Genomic DNA, 6147 nt, shown 5'->3' with positions numbered 1-6147 from the left:
TGGATGAATGGATGATGGATGGTTGAAGGATGGATGGATGGATGATGGATGGATGGATGATGGATGTATAGTTGGTTGAAGGATGGATGCATGGTTAGATGGTTTAAGGATGGATGGATGGATGAAGGATGGGTGAAGGATGGATGGATGGATGATGGATGCATAGTTGGTTGAAGGATGGATGGATGGTTAGATGGTTTAAGGATGGATGGATGAAGGATGGATGGGTGATGGATGGACAGTTAGATGGTTAAAGGATGGATGATGGATGGATGATGGTGGATGGATGACAGATGGATGTTAGTTGGTTGAAGGATGGATGGATGGATGGATGGATGGATGGATGGATGGATGGATGATGGATGGTTAGTTGTTTAAAAGAAGGATGGATGATGGATGGATGAATGGGTGGATGGATGATGGATGATGGATGATGAATGGATGGATGATGGTTGGTTAGTTGGTTGATGGATGGATGATGGATGGTTGAAGGATGGATGGATGGATGATGGATGGATGGATGGTTGATTGAAGGACAGACAGATGGATGGCTGGATGGCTGGATGGATGGATGATGGATGATGGATGGATGGATGATGGATGATGGATGATGGATGGATGGATGGATGGCTGGATGGATGGATGGATGGATGGATGGATGGATGGATGGATGGATGGATGGATGGATGATGGATGATGGATGGATGATGGATGGATGGATGGATGGATGGATGATGAATGGATGGATGATGGTTGGTTAGTTGGTTGAAGGATGGATGGATGGATGGATGGATGGATGGATGGATGATGGATGATGGATGGATGATGAATGGATGGATGATGGTTGGTTAGTTGGTTGAAGGATGGATGGATGGATGGATGGATGGATGGATGGATGATGGATGATGGATGGATGATGGATGGATGGATGGATGGATGGATGATGGATGGATGGATGGATGGATGGATGGATGGATGGATGGATGGATGGATGGATGGATGATGGCTGGATGAATGGCTGGATGGATGGATGGATGGATGGATGGATGGATGGATGGATGGATGATGGATGGTGGATGGATGATGGATGGATGAATGGATGATGGATGGATGGATGGTATAACTTCTTTCATAAATGTTTTCCAAGCGACCAAAATGTCATTTTCACCAGAAAAGCAAACAAAGAAGAACCTGCTCTCAAAATCTTCCATCATCAAGTTAAACAGGTTGTACATGAATAAATATCAGCGGATAAAAAAGGCCATGAATACAGACAGTGCACTCTGTAAGTCAGCAGTAAAGTATTTTTGTAACTTTAACAAACATACATCAGATTTTTAAGCATCTTTAATGCAGAGATCAGCTTTGGCTGAGAGCCTGGATCATTTTTTCAACACTCCTTCAACTTTTCTGTCCCAGACTCATCAGTTTGCGATCAAATGGAGGCAAAGTCAACTCTGCATTTCAAGTTTTAGTTTACAAACAGCACATTCTGAGGCTGTGTGCGACTTTAGTCTCAGAGGATTTCTTTAAAGACCTTCGAGAGCCCTTCAGCGTGGCTTTTCTTCTGTTTTGGTAGAACAGATGTCCTATTCTTGATCCTGCAGCGAGAAAAGATGAAAAAAGAAAAAAGAAAAAGAAGAAGAAGCCCAGACTAAATGTTTCTCGGGTCAACAGTGTTGTACACAAAGCGAAGCGAGAGAAAACAGAAGGCGGCGGTGCCAGGGGAGAGTGAAGGGCGTCCGGTACAAAGAGGGTAAATATCACAGGACGGATCAGCATTCACTCTGCCGATGTTTGGAAACATGACAAAAGTCCGGCTGCCAAACACAATCTGTTACATAAGAGTGAGGAAGGTGAGTTCAGCGACCTGAACAGGTTCGCCGTGGAGTTGGAAAGACACGAAGAGAGGCGAAACGTGGATTTTAGTTCAGTTTAGATCCTTTAAATTACTATTTTAAAGGGTTTTTTTTTTTAGTTTTTGTTGTAACACAATATGTGAGGAGAATTTCCTCTTTTTTAAAAACTACAAAAAATAAAATTACAAGAGATCCACCAACGTTATCAGGTTTTCTGAATTGCCTCAACCCGTTTAGTCTTGCAGTACCGGTTTGTACCACAAGGTGGTGTATTGAGACATTTAAAGAAGCAGATAGAATAAATGAAGGTCATGAATACTTGTATTTCACAAAAAAGAAAGATGGAAGCAGTTAGAAAGAAAGAATGTGTGTACTCTCTTCATTTCGTAGGTTGTTTATGTTCCAGTTCCTCTGAGACGGAGACCTGTGGAGCTTAATACACTCCTCCGCAGCGGATGTGAGAATGATCACAATCAACATCACTCGGTTTTTATATCCATCTGCCCTCAAATGCAAATATATCAGAATGACTTCAGTTTAATAGATACAATTTAGTTGTTGAATATTTATGTAGAAAGTGGAGCACAGAAGACTGAAAATGTATGAATTCAGCAAAAGGCTCATTATTTAGAAAGAGAATGAAATGGTTATTTTATGAAGCACTTAAAGGAAACATGAAAATGAATCGAGTCTTTAAATCCCTCATTCGGCACATTGTTTGGTGAAATAATTAAATAAAAAAGCTCAATCGAGCTTTCTCTTCCATATTGTGACACACAGAGTCTATTTCAGATTCTCTTTTCCACAGTTAATCTCAGTCTTCAGGTTCTGTCATGAGTAATGTGATTATGGAAACCAGGGGGGTCAACATAAGGTCTGTGGGTCAAAACCGGCCCACAGGAGGCAGGTTTGATTTTGAGGATCTAATCAATTTCCAGAATAATTGTTTGTTTTTTGTGAAAATATCAACATTTTCATCATGTATACTCAAACAAAGAAAAGCCCTGGAGTTGGACTGTAAAGGTTCCGTTTGACGTATCCGGCCCGCTCATCTTGACCTCTAAACTGAAATGTGTTTGACACTCCTGCTGTGACCTGCAGCCTGGTCAGACGTGGACTTGTTGCCTGTTAATCTGGATCAGTCCTGCTCTCCACAGGAACACGCAGCTCTTTCAGATCCCGGTTTGGACAGAGGGCTCAGGCTCCAGTTGGGGCTGAATTATGATCCAGTCTCCTGGATAAGACCCAGCTCCGGGCGCCGGGGCGAGGGAGCAGCTCCAGATTTTAATGCACGTTATTGCTGAGTGCTGCCTTTCCTCTTCTTTAAAGCGGGGCCGGGCTGCACTCCTGGCTCCAGAACGTGCAGTCCATCTATTTTTATCTCGTCTCACAGAAGGGCTTCTGGACGCCAAAACTGCAGAGCAAACAAGTCGCTGCAATTACACAAGCAAGCCATGCAGAAAATCAGGTGAGAAGAATGCAAATCACAGTTCCTTTGAAATGTGGCTTTTTATCCTCAAGCAGGTGGAGGTGGAGGTGGAGGAGGCGCTGGACGGTGATGTGATCCCGCCACATTGATGGAGACATCTCCAGGACTCCTCCAGGAACCTGAATGCATCATACAGTTACAGCTGAACCAATCCGGATCATACAGGACCAGCCTGGTTTTATCTTTTATTTCATTCAAAGTGAAGATTGTTGGAATTTTAATAAACAGAAAAGTAATTGTGTGACACAAAACAGACGTGAATGTTCAGTATGGGTGCGTACTGATCAATAAAACACATTAAAGAATAGATAAATAGAGTAAACTACTCTACTTCACTTGTCCTGAGTTTGAATGCAGATCCAACATTGATACTCTAGCGCCCTCAAGTGGTAAATGACTGAAACTACTCTCACAGAATTATAAAGCATGTTCAGCTGATAATTAGTCACGTTTAGCAGTTTGTAATAATAAACTGCCAATAAAGTAATAAACGTCTCTGATAGGTGATCAAGACAAATGTGTGATTTATATTTGAAATGCAAGGATTCTGAAAATATTACATTTTCACTGAATGTGTTTCAGGCAAATCAACTTTTGACACTTTGTGAAATAAACATATTGAAGCGTTTTGATGTCAGTGTTTGTGGAGTCATTTGGGAATTTGATTCTTATGTTTCACTTACAACCACAAACACTGAAAACTCATTCAGGGGAAAAAAATGAGTGTAAAGCTATAAAGTCAAAAGTAATTCTATTTAGAAAATGTCATTCAGAAGTTATCAAGTCATGTCATACTTTTGTCACGATATTCTGAATCTATTTAAAAACAGGTTGGCGATGAGATATTTTTATTATTAGCTTCAGTGAGATGCACAGTTAAAGCATCGATTTGAATCGTCTAAGGATGTTTCTACCCTTATCCCTGCTTTTTCCACCTCATCTGCTCTGCTGTCTTCCGGCTTCCACTGGATTTATTCACTGATTTATCTTAGTTGGACGTGCATCGTATTTTACTGGAAAGAAGAATGACTGGAAAAGGATGAAGGAGGAGAAGGAAGAGTGGAGGATAAAGAGAGGAGGAATGCAGATGGAAAGAGACATGCATATTTCCAATATTTAGTTGAAATCCATCATAACAACTGATTTGACAGATAAATAAGGTAAAACGGCGAAGACTACGTAAGAACAAAAAATAAAACAATACAGGAAAAATAATCAAACTTAAATGATTAGAACTGCTGTGAGCATGCGTTCCCTCCTCACAGCACTGATCCTCAGTGGATTCAGGTTCAGTGCTTTGGGGAATTTCTATGTTCTGGTTTTGACTCTACAGGTTCTTCAGTTTCTCCCCACAACACCTGCATGTGAGGTGAACTGATGTTTAACTTGATTTAAATCATGCCTGTTCTGCAGTAAAGAGAGTTAAAAACAAGATCAACATGGAGTCAATTGAATCTGAAGGAGGAAACTTTACATTGGCTTAGGAAATCATAACTCTTCATCACACAGCTGATTCAGGGTGTGGTGTGTGTGTGCGTGACTGTTTGTTGGTTTGCTTAACAGGATTACACAAATGACTGAACCTGGATGAAAAAAAAGACACATTTCAGATGTTATTTTAGGATCTATGAATATGTAGTTTAGTTTCAATAAAGAGAAAGTCTTTATTTAACAGATATATTGTCTGATAATATCGGCCCACCTATGTCAGACTGATATGAGCATAATCATGTATTAACTGTAAATATCGTTATCGCATTTAATGCCGTAATGAAAATACAAAAACGAAAAAGCAAAAATACAACAAGGACAACCCCAGGGTGAAAAAAAGTCAATAAGAAAATGATTTTCTTATTGACTTTTTTTTTCAGAAAATCAGAGAGTGTGTTGCACTGGAACAACCAGAGATTTTCCATTGAGCCTCACTCATATTTGTGAATTAATTGAATGAAGGTCTTATGTTGTGGTTAGAGGAGAAGAACCCAAACCGCCAGGCGCTGCTGTTGTTGCAACAAAAATAAAACTCTCAATTTTTGTCTAAAACTAAGCGAAAACACTCACAAAAAAAAAAAAAAAAAAAAAAAAAGTCTAAGACTCCAAGTTCACCAACAGGCTCAGGAGCAAAATGGTAAACTCAAAAACTGCAGCTCCGAGGGCAGAGATGCAAACTGAGGCAGAAACACAGAAATGTAGTAATACAGATGGACCGACAACCACAACACACACAGACAGCACAACAGTATAGATATAATCGTGATTTATATTCATCCAGGTACGAAGATTTCTTTCCACTTGGTGAAGAAGTTCATGTGCTCATGCTGTAGTTGGCCTTGTGGGCATCATTTCACAGAGGACATGATCCAAACGGATCATTACAAACTGGTAAACATAAATATGGCTCTTCTGAAGGACTTTTCCTATTTTGCAAAGAAGTTGGGAGCCTATAGTTGCATTTGTAAATGCATCCAGTGGGGCGACATAATGACAGAAGGCATAATGTGATAATGTGAGGAGATGTGGAGCCTGAGCATGAAGATCCCACTTCCTGGTTCCAGCAGGATGTCTGGGATCAGCTGAAGACTCTGATGCAATGTGTAAAGTTTGAGGTGGAGCTGACCATCTTCAGGCTACTGACGCTGCACTTCCTGTTTCACGACAAAACATCAAGCTTTGTGGCGTGGCCAGGCCCGCACCCTCCGGCTTTTACAGAAGATTTCCATCACTTTCGCTCACCAACCCAAAAATGTCAAAGATGGTCATGAGATCGATGTGCGTGGCAAGTTTCACAACTTTTGCAAC

The sequence above is a fragment of the Salarias fasciatus genome, chromosome 2 (assembly GCF_902148845.1).
Source record: "Salarias fasciatus chromosome 2, fSalaFa1.1, whole genome shotgun sequence".
Classification (NCBI taxonomy): Eukaryota; Metazoa; Chordata; class Actinopteri; order Blenniiformes; family Blenniidae; genus Salarias; species Salarias fasciatus.
Note: the sequence above shows the minus strand (reverse complement) of the source record.